General features: G+C 42.3%; 1 protein-coding gene across 2 annotated transcripts in view; it reads right to left on the reverse strand.

Moving 5' to 3' along the window:
- The window catches only part of TET1 (tet methylcytosine dioxygenase 1), a 124,579-nt gene extending 110,574 nt beyond the window's left edge, over positions 1–14,005 (reverse strand). The window contains exon 1 of one of the 2 annotated variants that reach the window (XM_039481019.1): positions 13,701–14,005. The gene's annotated coding sequence lies outside the window, so the exon portion shown is untranslated. Of the gene's footprint in view, positions 1–13,474; positions 13,606–13,700 lie in introns of those variants that run through there. The other variant, XM_039481020.1, reaches the window with a different exon arrangement.
- Between the last annotated feature and the right edge of the window lie 873 nt (positions 14,006–14,878).

Here is a 14,878-nt window from a genome sequence, read left to right on the forward strand (position 1 = left end):
GTTTACAATTCCACCTGAAAGTGAGAACAGGCGTTCTCATGGCACTGTTGTAGCCGGCATCCCAAGATATTTACATGCCAGATGCACTAAAGATTCATATGTCCCTTCATGTTTCAACCACCATTCCAGTAGACATGCGTTCATGCTGATGACGGGTTCTGCTTGATAACAATCCAAAACAGTGTGGACCGACGCATGTTCCTTTTTCATTATCTGAGTCAGATGCCACCAGCAGAAGGTTGGTTTTCTTTTTTGGTGGTTCGGGTTCTGTAGTTTCCACATCGGAGTGTTGCTCTTTTAAGACTTCTGAAAGCATGCTCCAACCCTCATCCCTCTCAGATTTTGGAAGACATTTCAGATTTTTAAACCTTGAGTCGAGTGCTGTAGCTTTCTTTAGAAATCTCACATTGGTACCTTCTTTGCATTTTGTGAAATCTGCTGTGGAAGTATTCTTAAAATGAACAAAATGTGCTGGGTCATCATCGAAGACTGCTATAACATGAAATATTTGGCAGAATATGGATAAAACAGAGTAGGGGACATACAATTTCCCCCCAATTAGTTCAATCACAAATTTAATTTTTTTTTTTTTAACAAGCGTCATCAGCATGGAAGCATGTCCTCTGGAATGGTGGCTGAAGCATGAAGGGGCATACAAATGTTTAGCATATCTGGCATGTAAATACCTTGCAATGCCAGCTACAAAAGTGCCACGCCTGTTCTCACTTTCTGGTGACATATTGTAAATAAGAAGAGGGCAGAATTATCTCCTGTAAATGTAAACAAACTTGTTTCTCTCGGCAATTGGCTGAACAAGAAGTAGGACTGAATGGTCTTGTAGGCTCTGAAGTTTTTGAGTGCTAAATTTAATTTAAAAAAATAGAAAGTAAATAAAAAAAACTTTATTATATGAACATTAAGGTTAAGTTAAACTCAGAGAGGCAGTGGTATGAAGAATAGGGAACTTGTCAGGAGACCTGGATTCTTTCCCTACTCTGCCACAAACTTGCTACATGACCTTTGGCAAGTCACTTCGCTTCTCTGTCTTTCTGTTTTCCCTCCTGCCCTTTGTTTGTATTATCTATTTAGACTAATTTTGGGGGGACAGGGATTGTCTCTTCCTATAGGTTTCAACAGTGCCTTGCACACCCAGAGCTACTGTAATGCAAATGTTGCTAAGAGCAATTCAAGAGACGACATCTTTAAACTAGAGCTGTCAATTAATTGCAGTTAAAGCCTGCTATTAACTGAAAACAAAATTAACTCTTATTAAAAAATTAATTAATTTTTTAACTGCATTAATCACATACCTCTGAGTGAGGTATTGGCTGCAGAGGGACCGGACAGCCTCTGGTCAGGTGCAAATCTGCCTCCGGAGGGTGAGAAGAGAAGAGGAAGTGGTTCCTATCCCGGCTCTGATGGAGAGGTAGGGATCCTGATCCCGCCATGCCCCAATACCCCCAGCCTGCCCCTCATTCTAGGAACCAACCCACTCCACTCTCGCCACACCATGTCCCATTGCCCCCAGCCAGCCCCTCGCTCCGGGGACCGACCCCTCCCCCCGGCACTATGCCTCATTGCCCCCAGCCGACCCCTCGCTCCGGGAGGTACCCCATAGAGAATAGGGCCTGCGAGCTCAGCCTCCCTGAACCAGCCTCTCGTCCCCTGCCACATGCTGAGTCCCTGAGGTAAAATCTATCCTCCCTTGCAAACAAGGGCTCGCTCAGCTGAAGGGAGTCCACCAGTGTTTAATTCAGCCCCGGCACCTCTAGACTTGGAAGTTCATAGCCCCGGCAGCTCTGGGCTTGCTCCATCAGTTATGAATGTAAAAATATTGCTTGATCCCCAGCACCTAATTGCTTGATCCCCAATACCTCTTTCATTACAAATTAAGCTCACCTAGCTCAGTAAAAGGAGGCAATCCTGGTGAGCCAAGTAACAGAAACCACCCTTACAGAAGACACCTCCCTCACTCCTCCTGCACAAGTCATTGCTAGCTCCCCATCCCCAATCCTCCCTGAACACTGAATGCAGATTTCTAAGATTAAACTCTCTTCCTCTTCAGGCAGGAGGTGAGCCTGGCAAGCTCAGAAACCCAACCCAAGAGGAGCAGCATCAAGAATTCACCCTTCCCCTGCACAACTCATACCACTCCCATCTCCAAAATATTGACTTTCTGAGATCAAAATATCTTACACCTTCAATAAGCCAAAACGCCTCTAAAAGGAGGAACAAGAACTAGGACTGAGTGGACTTGCAGGCTCTAAAGTTTTACATTGTTTTGAGTGCACTTATGTAAAAATAAAAACAAAAAATAATTCTACATTTGTAAATTCAACTTTCATGATAAAAAGATTGCACTCCAGTACTTGTATGATGTGAATTGAAATGCTATTTCTTTTCTTTTTTTACAGTGCAAATATTTGTAATAAAAATAATATAAAGTGAGCACTGTATACTTTGTATTGTGTTGTAATTATATTGAAATCAATATATTTGAAAATGTACAGAACATCCAAGCATATTTAAATACATGGTATTCTATTAATGTTTAACAATGCAAATAAAACTGTGATTAATCCCAATTAATTTGTTTAATGGCTTGGCAGCCCTACTTTAAACCCATTCTTTTAAAAAAATCTCAACTATATAGTATGGAAATGACAAGCTAAGATTACTTAAACAGTGCTGACACCAACCTTAGCATTTAGTTAATGGACATAGACTATTAAACAGAAAAATCCCAATGAGCAACCAAATATACTCAACTCTGCCCTTGTAAAAGAACGTTCACAATTTCTACAAAGTCTAAATAAATGTTATCTATTCATCACATAGTTCTGTCTTAGAACGGTACATAAAAACTGTAATAACTTATTCTTATGTATACAATGGTTTTAAAATGCCTGGTTTTTCATACTACCTTACACAATCCACAATAATCAAAGATATGTTTACACTTCAAGAGTACTTGTATCATCTATGTAATACAAATGTAGAGGGTTTTATTTGTGATAATCAGTGATTTTCAACCTTTTTTCATCTGCAGATGGGTTGCTGGAACAATTTTTATAGTGGGGGTGCTGTGAAACATTGAATCAAACTGTAAATCCTGGATATAATGAAAACTACTTCAAGCCAAGGGGTGCGACAGCACCCCTAGTTCCAGCACCTATGTTTGTGGACCCCTAAAATTTTTCACAGATGCCTTAGACACAATCTGCAGATCCCAAGTTGAGAACCCATCTCCACGGTATATAAATCACCCATCTCCATGGTATATAAACACATCCAAATATCAGTCTTTTACTGATAAAATAGTTCTATGTACACCTAATGAAACAAACATAATGAAACAAATTTACCATATGAACATAGGCTAAACATATCTCAAATCATAAAAATATGTCCACTACATTAAAACAGAAACCATTCCTGTCATAGCAAGCCATTAAACATGATGCTAGAATAAATAATATACACATATGCTCAATTACCCACATCTTATGTTAAAAAGGCATATAAGCAGTCCAGGACCCAACAAAATTAGAACACTACCATTGCCTTCAGTGAAAGTTGGTTCAGACCCTGAAATAGCAACACAAATCCAGAGTTGGAGTTGAGGTTGTTTGAATGCTGGTGATAGAGAATTTTTTTTGTTTGACTGCATGATCTGTTTCAAGACTTAAGTCAGAATTGCTTACATCAGCAGATCCCAAAGCATGGTCAATGAAGCACTTGCAAGTAGTTTGCAGAAAGCTAGCTAATTAATCACAAGGTGCTGGTCTCCCCTAGTTTCCAACTGCTTTTGCAAGCCTCCAGGCTATTATTTTCAATGAAGAGCCCAGACTCATAGAAGCAGTTTGAAACAAGGAGCAGGCAGCATGTCTGTTGCCCTTAGCGGCCAGTGCGCTACACAGTAGTAGTAAAAGAAATACAAGCTACTTTCAGGGACCTGAGTTATCAGCCTCTAGTGTGAGAGGGATGTTCAGGGGGGAAGAGAACAAGCCCAGCAGGAACTAAGTCCAGTGAAGCAAGGGAGAAGGAAACTGAACAGAAAAGGAGCATGTACGAGGGGAGAGGACTGAACAAGATGTAAGTATGTGCCGGGGTGGTGGACCAACTTTTATAGTGGGGGTGCTGAGAGCCATTGGACCAAACTGTAAACCCTGTATATGATAGAAACCACTTCAAGCCAGGAGGTGCGGCAGCACCCCGAGCTCCAGCACCCAAGAGTAGGTGAATGAGGAGGAGACCAGGCAACACATAACCTTTTTCAGAGGATCACTGGGCGACAGAGAGGAACAGAAGAGTGGGGGAGGGGGAGAGATAAAAGAGCAAAAGTAGACAGTGACTGAATTTTGAAAAATTCAGTGAATCTCATATTTAAGACATTGAAAATGTATGAACAGTTTTCCATAAAAGCAGTGTCTGTAGTTGTCACAGGGATGTTATGAGATCCTGAAAGGTGGGACATAGTCTCCAAGATAATCTCTCTACTAAAAGGTATTCCACACTTTAAAAAAGTTTGAGATCTGGTTTATATAACTTAAACATTAAAAAGTATGGACATTACAAGCTTAACAGTAAACTTAGGCTGGCCAGCTCTACAGAGTTTGATCCTCCTATAAGTCTACAGGGAAAGCTATAGAGGAAGAAATATTTAATTAATCTACAAAGTATTTATTCATCTACAGAGGAAGTACTATTTATTATTATTTACCCCCTTCTAAGGCCTGGTCTACACTTAAAAACTTTACCTGCATAGCTGTGTAGGTAAGGGATCTGATTTTTACTGATATAGTTATACCAGTACAAGCCCTAGTCTAGATGCAGTTCCATTGATATAAGCATTCTTTCACTGCTATATCAGTCTACAGAGGGGTGGGATTTCGGGTTTGCTGCTTTCATGATGACAGCAAAGATAAAGTAGCAAAATGTTTAAGTACAGACAAGGCCTAAGTGGCTGCCTACCCCATTCCTCTGCAACCAATCAAAGCTGGCTGGATATATTGAAGGGACTGCCTGATACCACAGCATGTGTAGTAACCAATACCCCACACACATACATGCTGTTTGTTTTTTTAAAAGAGCTGCAAGAATTCCCTTCCCCCTTACAGCCAGCTACTTCGGACTAACTCTGCATCTCCTCCTCCCCCCACCCCCACTAGTGTAGAATGTGAGAGAGGACTCCAGGGTTAACTTTCTGAGGGCTGGAGGGGTAAAGTGAAGATCTCAATTTATCTCCCTTGCTGCAGCTGCTCAGTGGGGGAGGCTCAGACTACTGTTTTGCACTCATGCACACCCCAATCACCACTTCAAGAGAGTTCAGGCTAGATACTCCATAATTTTGCATGGGACCAAGGCAGGAAGATTTCAGTGTGTTCCTCTCTGCAAAGATTCTGCTGAGGAAGGAGATAAAAGCCAAGAGACTCACACCTCTTTCATTTCTTGAAGGCAAACAAGGGAAGAGAATAAGATTCTAAAAATAAAAGATCATGGAAAAAAGGCTTAAAATGCCCACAGTAGGGAGTAGGGGACAGAAGGTGAAATGCTGCAGGTTTGATGTGGGGAAAGAGTTAAATGGTGGAAGAGAGGAGGGAAATTATTAAATGCTGGGATGGGAAGGAGAACAGAATGAGAAGTGAGGGGTGGGGGAATTCAGGGATGAAATGTTTGGGTGAGGAACATAAAGAGAGAGCAGAGGATTAAATGTTGTGTGGAGAGGAGGTGAGATGATAAAATAGTGGGGGAGGAAGAAGCAAACAAACAATGGGATGGTCAGTAAAAAGTGATGAGCTGGGGAGTAGAAGTTGTCTATCTGGGAAAGAGCAAGCCAGAAGTAATTGATATTTCTGAACAGAAGTGGACTTGAATTGTTAGAAGGGGTACGTTGGGACAAGTGGAGAATGGATTGGGAACGGAGGAACACATCCAAGACTGGACTGTGAAGGACAACAAAGGGAGAATGAATGGCTTGGGTACCAGAAAAGGAGAGGTATGGACATGGAAGGCAATGAGTGGCTTTTGGGGAAACACAGCAAATGGATTTTAGAGTTGTGTGTGGTGGAGTGAGTGAGGGGTGGATGAACGAGGGAGAGACTTGGAAGCATACAAAGTTACAGATTACCCTTTCTTGCATGTTTCAACACACACACACAAACAACTCCACATATCCTAAAATCACAAGCTCTACCATCCACACACACTTTTTTCCTAACAATTTATCCTTTTCCTTGTAGTTTGTAATATGAAGAAGGGAGAGATTGAAAGAGGAACAATAAGTAATGGGGATGGGAACACTACATACTCTCATGCAAGAGGAGAGGAATTAGAAATTTCTGCCCCACTAGGACTGCCTACACCCACTTCCTAGGATTGCCAGGTGTCCAGTTTTCAACTGGAACGCCAGGTCAGGACGCCTGGCATCTCTGGTCAGCACAGCTAACCGGGCTGTTAAAAATCCAGTTGACGGGGCTGGCAGGCTCCTTACCTGGCTCTGTGTGGCTCATGGAAGTGGCAACATATCCCTCTGGCTCCCAGGTGCAGGGGCAGCCAGGGGGGCTCTGCATGCTGCCCCCACCTCGTGCACCGGCTCTGCAGCTCCCATTGGCCAGGAATCACAGCCAATGGGACCTGCGGGGGCAGCGCCTGTGTGCGGAGGCAGCATGGCACGTGCACCACGCAGAGCCACCTGGCTGCCCCTATGCCTAGGAGCCGAGGAACATGTTGCCACTTCCAGGGAGCTGCCCAAGGTAAGCGCTGCCAAGAGCCCAAACCCCCTCCAATACTCCAAGCCCCTGCCCAACCCTGAGCCCACTCACACCCTGAACCCCTCATTTTTGGCCCCACCCTGGAAACCACACCCCCAGCCCAGACCCCAGACCCTCCAACACCTTGCCTCATCCCGGAGCCTCCTCCCACACTCTGAACCTCGCAGCTTCACCCCCCAGCCCGGAGCCCCCTCCTGCACCCCAAACACCTCATCCCCAACCCCACCCCAGAGCCTGCCAGAGCCCTTACCCCCTCCTGTACCCCAACCCCCTGCCCAGCCTGGTAAAAATGAGCAAGTGAGTGAGGGGAGGAGAGAGTGAGCAACAGAGGGAGGGGGGAATGGAGTGAGTGGGGGCGGGGCCTCAGAGACAGGGCAGGGGCGGGGCAAGGGTGTTCAGTTTTGTGCAATTAGAAAGTTGACAACCCTACCACTTCCTGCTATCAGACCATTGGGAAACGAATTGGCACATGCTCCTCAAACCACTAGCAGCCAGGGCCCACACCAAGGGAGGAGCTGGTAAATCCTGCACATTCTGCAAGTGCTTTGATAGTGATACAGTAGAACCTCAGAATTATGAGCATCTCATGAATGGAGGTTGTTCAGAACTCTGAAATGTTCGCAACGCTGAACAAAATGTTATGGTTGTTCTTTCAAAAGTTTACAACTGAATATTGTTTCAAAGCTGTATTAAGTCTTTACTATGCAGAAGAAAAATGCTGCTTTTAACCATCTTAATTTTAATGAAACAAGCACAGAAACAGTTTCCTTACCTTGTCCATTTTTTTTAAATGTTTCCTTTGTTTTTTTAGTAGTTTACGTTTAACATAGTACTGTACAGTACTTGCTTTATTTATTTATTTTGGTCTCTGCTGCTGCCTGATTGCATACTTCCTGTTCCAAATTAGGTGTGTGGTTGACCGGGTAGTTCATAACTCTAGTGTTCGTGACCCTAAGGTTCTACTGTCAACAAATGTTTACAAATTAATATTCCTCTGGTTTATTGCCAGATGTCACATATGTAAACATTATTTATAATGATTTCTGTTTAATGATCTGGTGTTATGAGTAAGCACAGATTAGGGATTTTTTTTAATACATCAGGTTTTATTTTAACCTGACAGTATTCCTTGCACTGCATTAGTGATTCTCCCTTTTCCAGCAATGAGCTAGAGACAACTCATCCAATGCTGTTCCTTGCATCAGATAAAAGGGTCTCATGGAGAGTGGCATATGGCATGACCTCTCAAGGGCAATTTAATGCAACTTTACATCATCTTAACTTTTGTAGCAGGTAAACAATCTAATTTCAAAATGTTTACACTAACTAGTCAATGTCCAGATATAATGGGTCAATCTAACAAATTGTCAGTTTTAGGACCATGCACAGAGATGTAAAGCTATTCTGCTGACTCACCTGGCAGACAGACCAGATGGGTCCTATTGTCTCCATTCCAGGAGCAGTAAAGGGCTTGAGCCTGAAGTAGAAGGAACTAGAATGGGAACAGAGAGTCCTGCAGAGAACAATTCTAAAATAGACCACTACAGGTTGAAGCTGATTTGTTATTTACATTAAAAATAAAGGGGGAAGAGGAAGGGTTTAAGTTTGAACTATATCCTTTCCTTGTGCACTATGCTAGGAGCAAATGCCAGATACTTACAATTACAGTCTGCTCTTCTTTATACTGGTATAAATGTGGAATGATTCCACTATTTAAATAATGCCCCATATATAAATATAACAATGCTATGAAGCTAACCAAGAGCTAATTCTTCTAATCCTTACTTAGGCAAAACTCCCATTGAGTTCCATGGGAGTTCTGTTTGAGCAGCAGTTGCTGGATTTGGCCCCAAATCACGGGCAAGCTGTAACAAAGTCATATATTTTTGAATTTACTTTAATTCTTCATATAATATAAAAATAAAAAATCTTCCACATATTATTTTCTTTACACTAGAGTATTTTAGAAGTAGTATGTTTATGACACTCATGCTTTTCAAATAGAATCTTTTAAGAGGAGAAAGAGAAATTGGAAGCAATTAAAAAGATGTAGGTTCTTTAAATGATAGCAGTCTTTTAATGACATCATGAAAGAGAGCAGTGACCCCTCAAAAACACAGCTGCAAGGGAGAAAACAATGTGTACCATCCAGGCAAATAACCAGAAACAGTCACAAACAATGTAAGGACTAGGTTAGGACCCCAATTTTACCATGCTTGGACACACTAATGAAACAACATTTTGTTTCTGTGTATACATATGTTTTTAAAAGTCAGAGATCTGCATGATGGGAAAAAAATACCTTGGAAACTTTAATATAAACTATCTTTGAAAAATCCAGGTACATAATATTATGGACCAAATTCAGATTTCGGAATGTAAGAGTTGCCATCCTGGATCAAACCAAAGGTCCATCTGGTTCAATATTTTGTCTCCAATAGTGACCAGCACCAGATGCTTCAGAGGAGATGTAAGAATTCTGTAGTTCATAAGAACATAAGAAAAGTCATACTGGGTCAGACCAAAGGTCCATCTAGCCCAGTATCCTGTCTTCTGACAGTGGCCAATGCCAGGTGCCCCTGAGGGAATGAACAGAACAGGTAATCATCAAGTGATCCATCCCTTGTTGCCCATTCCCAGTAGGCAGATGTGGGAAAAATCGGCCCTCACATTATATCTCAAGCTAATTTCTAGCAGTTAGCAACTGGCTTATGCCCCAAAGCATATGGTTTTGATATCCTTTCCAAGACTTTTGTTAGCATTTAGTATCACTGTGGATGTTCTTGTTTCTGTTAGCCATATCAATGTCCAAGCTCTTTTTAAATCTTGCTAAATTCTTGGCTTCAACCTAATGTGACAATGAGTTCCACAGTCTAATTATGTGCGAGAGTAGTGTGGTGAAGAGTTTTTTCCTTTTTATCAATTTTGAATTTGCTATCTTCTAATTTAATTGACTGTCCCCTTGCTCTTGTGTGTGAGACAGGGAGAACAGAAGTTCTTGATCTGTCTTCTCAGTACCATTCATTATTATGTCTCCTTTCATTAGTTTCTTTTCCTAAGGTAAACAATCCCAATCCGTTCAGGCTCTCTTCTTATGAGATTTTCATGCCCCTACTCATTACCCTTCTCCGAACCTCTTCTAATTCTGCAATATTCTGTTTGAGATGTGATGACCAGTCCTTCATAGTATTCCAGATGAGGCTTCACCACTGACTTACATAATGACATCATAATTTTCCCATATTATTCTCCATGAATACACCAGACTTGGTGTAAGCAGCCAAATCTGAATTTGTGCCTAAAATTTCTAATAGTGTAACTGCAGAAATTGGTTAATTAAATTGTTTACAGACTTTACTGTGTGCACAATGAATGAAGCACTGTGGGCAATGTGCACTGAAGAAAGAATCCTTCTCCCATAAAATCCATGGCAAAAAAATAACTTTGGCAGATGCTAGATCAGACACCAAAGTCTTGATCCCAAAATCTGTTCTGCCCAGATGCAAAGGTCTACCAAGTGGAGCAGCTTGTAGGATCACATCCTTGGTGAGGCAAGGGTGCTTGATTCCTGGCTCAATCCTCCAAACTGCTGAGCACCTTTAATTCTGCAGGACTTCAATAGGAGATATGGGCACTTAGCATTTTGCAAGATTATGCCCTCAATCCACAATTTACAGTATGCACAGTGAATAAGACTGATAACCACGCTTGTCAATATTTTGAAAATAAGACTATAAAAAGCCTTTCACAATTTTAGCTAAATAGGTATGAGCGATAAAAAGGTTGGAAGACACGACAGCTAGTTGGTGCCACAAGAACAAAGAAACCCTCTTAAATATTGGCATAAAATCATTTTAAAATGTGTACACTTTGTGTGCATGGCCTGGTGCATTCTCACCAGAGGTGTGCAGCTCTGCCTTATTCCATGTTCAGTACAGTCAACCTTTGCTCCTAATATTGTGAAATTGTACTAAAAAATGGTACCAACTGCTCTATTGGCCCAAAGTAACTTTTAAAGGCGCATCACTCAAACTGAAAACAGTTATTACTAATATAGTCCAATGCACTTTTGAATTAACTGTTCCCCTCTAAGACATAAGGTTTTCTATCCCATGCTACTTCTGCACTAAAAATATTTAAAGCTTAAATGTTGCATGTGTTTTCACAGAGAAACTGTTTTTCTGCTTTAAAAAAAAAATGGTTGAACCACTTTAACTAAACCGTAACAAAAAAAATTAACCTTCAGGCAGAGACTAAGCCTGGAAAAAATCAGTCTGAAAGGTGAGTGTTTTGGAAAGTAATAAGTGACTAAAAACAGAGCTTAGAATGCAAATGCTTAGATAAACATTCACAGTTGTGAGCAGCATGCCAGCTAAAATAAAACACAATCAATAAAGACTTCAAAATATTATAGATCGAAGATTTGTATTTGCTGTGAAGAGCTCTCAAATGTCACAGAATTATTTTGTACACCTCACTTTTCATTTAATTCTTTGATTACCTGCTTTACATGATCAGTCCATCCTTATAGACCCAAAATATGGTCTATCTCCTGCCTGAGAAGCACTAGACATGATTCCCTTCAGGGCACATCAGTGCTACTCCTCAGCTGCTGAGAGACAGCCGCTGTTACCTTTAGTGCTAACTAAGCTATTTCTCCAGCTCCGTCCAAACAGAGAAGTAAACTGATTTTGATTGACTTCAATGGGAGCGTAAGGAGCGCGGCACCTAACAGGCTTGGATTCACAGAAGAATTCCCAAAACCAGAATAAATCTTAGCTTAAAAAAAAGTTACTGAAATCAACCAGAGCGATCTGTTATTTAGAAGTCTTCATTTTTATATAAATTTTGTTAAGTTTAATTTCTCCGTTGGCTTTGAAGTTTAAAAAGACACAAATCTACAAGTCATTCTTTTAACCAGTGTTTTTACTAAAAGCATTTTAGATGCGTCACATTTCAAGGGCATATTTGTCCAGTTTGACAATTTCCTAATTTTATATTAAGATTTTTAAAATTGGAGGCATTAGGCCAAATTTATTCCTGGTATAACTCCATTGACAAGTTTGTTTACACAGCCTGATTCTTGTAGCTCCACGTGCATGGTGACATCAGCATGCTCATGCCCTGCTCTGGATGCCTACATGCACACTTCCTTCTACTCCTTAAAGGAATAGTATCTCATTAAGTTGAACAGATGTTATGTAGCCAGAGATACAAGTGATGTAATAAATTTAAACACCTCCACAGATTATGTCAATTTGTAACTAGTCAAATTTATCCCTAGTGTAACTCCACTGATTTCTGCTATGTTACACCAGGGATGAATCAGGCCCATTTTTAATAGCATGTCTTTTTGAGATAGTAGAGATGTAAATTATAAGTATGTTAACCTCTGCCCCCTCCCAAACAAGCCACCTGGCCCCAATCAATTTTATCCAGTAAACTACCCTACTCCCTCCAAATTCCCCGAAGACCAACAGTAAACTGTCTGTACCAGATCTCTCCCGAGTCTTGACAAACCATCAATTTAAACCTTCTGACTCCTACCAATTCACCTAGTCCCCAACCAATCTGCCTCTGTTTATTTCTCCAGGTGGGAACTCCGCAGCCCCTCCTCAAGACCAGCAACAAACTTGTAAGGGGAGACCCGGTCTTCCTCCTTTTCTACTAGCAAAACACCCTTCTATGAGAGATATTTTTGGTACTCCCCCACAACTGTTTGTGGAGCAGCAGCAGCAATAGGAACCACTTTCTTGTGACTCACAATTAAGTGTGGCAGGAGGGCCTATTCCCCTGCTGACCCTCCATCTCAGCATGTATTCTAAGTGTCTCAATGTGAGGGGCCTCACTGGCCACATAAGCAAATGGCTGGCTCACTATGCTCATGTTTTTAGGAGTCTCTGGAACCAGCCCTACAGGCAAGTTGCTATCCTTCTCCAGTTGCCTGTATTGTGATGGGCTCTTAAAATGAGAGGCCTTGTTGAGCACATGGGCAAATGACTTGCCCTTTCTCGTGAGTGCTATGGGATGTGTTATTGCAGTGTAAAATACTTGCCAGCGCCCAAAACAAGCATCTGGCCCTGCTCCTACTCAAGGCATACCTGGGGATTTATTTTTGCAAAAGGTAGAAATGTAGTCAGAGGTGGTCCTAGGCTACTATTGTAAATCTTCTCATGCAGAGAGGAGCCAAACAATGGGTCATATTAGGCTTTCACTTACAGTGATGTAAATCAAGAGAGACTCCATACAGATCCATGGAGTTACACTGCTGTAAATCTAAATGAACAGACCAGAATTTGCCCCAGGGCTTTTAAAGAGAAAGAAAGGGGGGGGGAGACATATTTACTTAGATTAAAACCTCCAAACCCACATTAAAGGCAACTTCCAAAGGATGCTGTATGGCCGTTCCTTTCTTTTTAAAAGGCACACTAGAGCCCAAACTCCTGGTCAGTGTCCCTTTAATTGTTCCCTGCCCTTCCATGGAGGTTTAAGGCAGCTTTGCTTGCCTGGCGGGTTTTTCCAGGCAGGCTCTAGCTAGCTGCTGTAGAGCAAACAAGGCAGCAGCACAGGCAGAGCCCGGACTGTCTCAGTCGCTTAGCCAACAAACTGTCTTTCATTTAAATACACGCCAATATTTCCCCCCCTCTCCAGGTCCATGCAGAGCTCTACCGCCCCGTAAGAGAACTGCCCAGACAGCTTACCGACTAGTTGTAAGTTTTACGAGCTGCTTGCCTGGGTGTCCCTGATTGCACTTTCCACGTCTCTCCTAGGGAGGTTGCAGCTAAACTTTGGAACTATGGCAGAAGTCGTTACTATACTTTAACCAAGCCACCAAAGCGGACATGAAACAGGCTCCATGCATTAAAGGGGGCTTCGCCGCCGACTCGGGCGCGTTAACGGCTCCGGGAATTGATTCCAAATACATACCAAGGCTGTTGCATTGTCAGTAGGATACTAACAGGAAAGGGCGATCCGTGCATGGCTGGGCGAGCCACAGCTGGCGAGGAGCAAGTGGAGTTCCATGGCTCGTGCGGCGCGTCCCTCCAAGCAGCCAGCTCGGAGAGCAAAATAAGCCCCGTGCGGAAGATGGATACCCAGTGGCACTGGGGAGTAAACTATGCGGCTCTCCGCGGACGGCTAGCCTCTCCCCAGGCCAGACCCTCTGGGAGGGAGGCTCGGCTATGCTCTCGCTGGACCTACCCCTCCAAGTAGAAAGCAAAACGCGAGCTGGATCCCCCTAGCTGGAGTGGGATTCCTTTCCCTGCCCTCCCTGGCCTCTTTAGGCAGAAGACTGCCCTTTCCCTCTCTCATAACAGGAGACTGCCTGAGGGAGAAATTAGCTGAGAATACCATGTGCAGCGCAAATGCTCCCATAATACAAGAGATGCCTTCAATAACAGCGAAATTGCCCAATTCTTTACAGAATCATTAGGAGGGGAGATGGGAAAGACCTATTTGGTTCTATTTGGTCCCTTCTGGGACCACTGCAGGTTTGTCCCCTGGACTTTGTTTTCTAACCAGAAGTTTGCGGACTGGTCAGCGTATAGGGCTTTAACCTAAAAACAGACACTGAAAATAAATTTAGACACAACGTTTTGGCTTTAGGTTTTAAAAAATGTGCGAAACAAATTCTTCTATTAATTATGGAGTGACTGGTCATGGTTTCATAATTAAAGTTAATCACCTCTTAGTAGGTGATGCCCAATGTGCCTGTACAAATCATGAATTTATTAGATCCGGGGGTTCAATGTTGGGTTGATATTCAAGATGGTGTGATTGTTGGTTTTAAAACATTGTCCTATTATTTTTAATTCAAACAAGGAGGGAATGTGCACATGCCTATGAAATATGCATCTGTGTGTACATGGCCTATAGTAGAACAAGCATCATAATTACATGCTCATCCATAGGTGCTCAATTAGCCACTCATAAAGAAAGAGAAGCTGCTACCATTCCCTCCCCATCCAAAGGAGGATACACAAATATGCTGAGGGAGTTGGAAGAAAAATAAAAGCGCCTGTTGTGTCCCCACCCCCCACAGAGAAAAATAAGAAGCTTCTCTGGTAGTCCCACTCTCCCCATAAATCCCATATGCCTCCATGTTA

The sequence above is a fragment of the Mauremys reevesii genome, linkage group 7, assembly GCF_016161935.1.
Source record: "Mauremys reevesii isolate NIE-2019 linkage group 7, ASM1616193v1, whole genome shotgun sequence".
Classification (NCBI taxonomy): domain Eukaryota; kingdom Metazoa; phylum Chordata; order Testudines; family Geoemydidae; genus Mauremys; species Mauremys reevesii.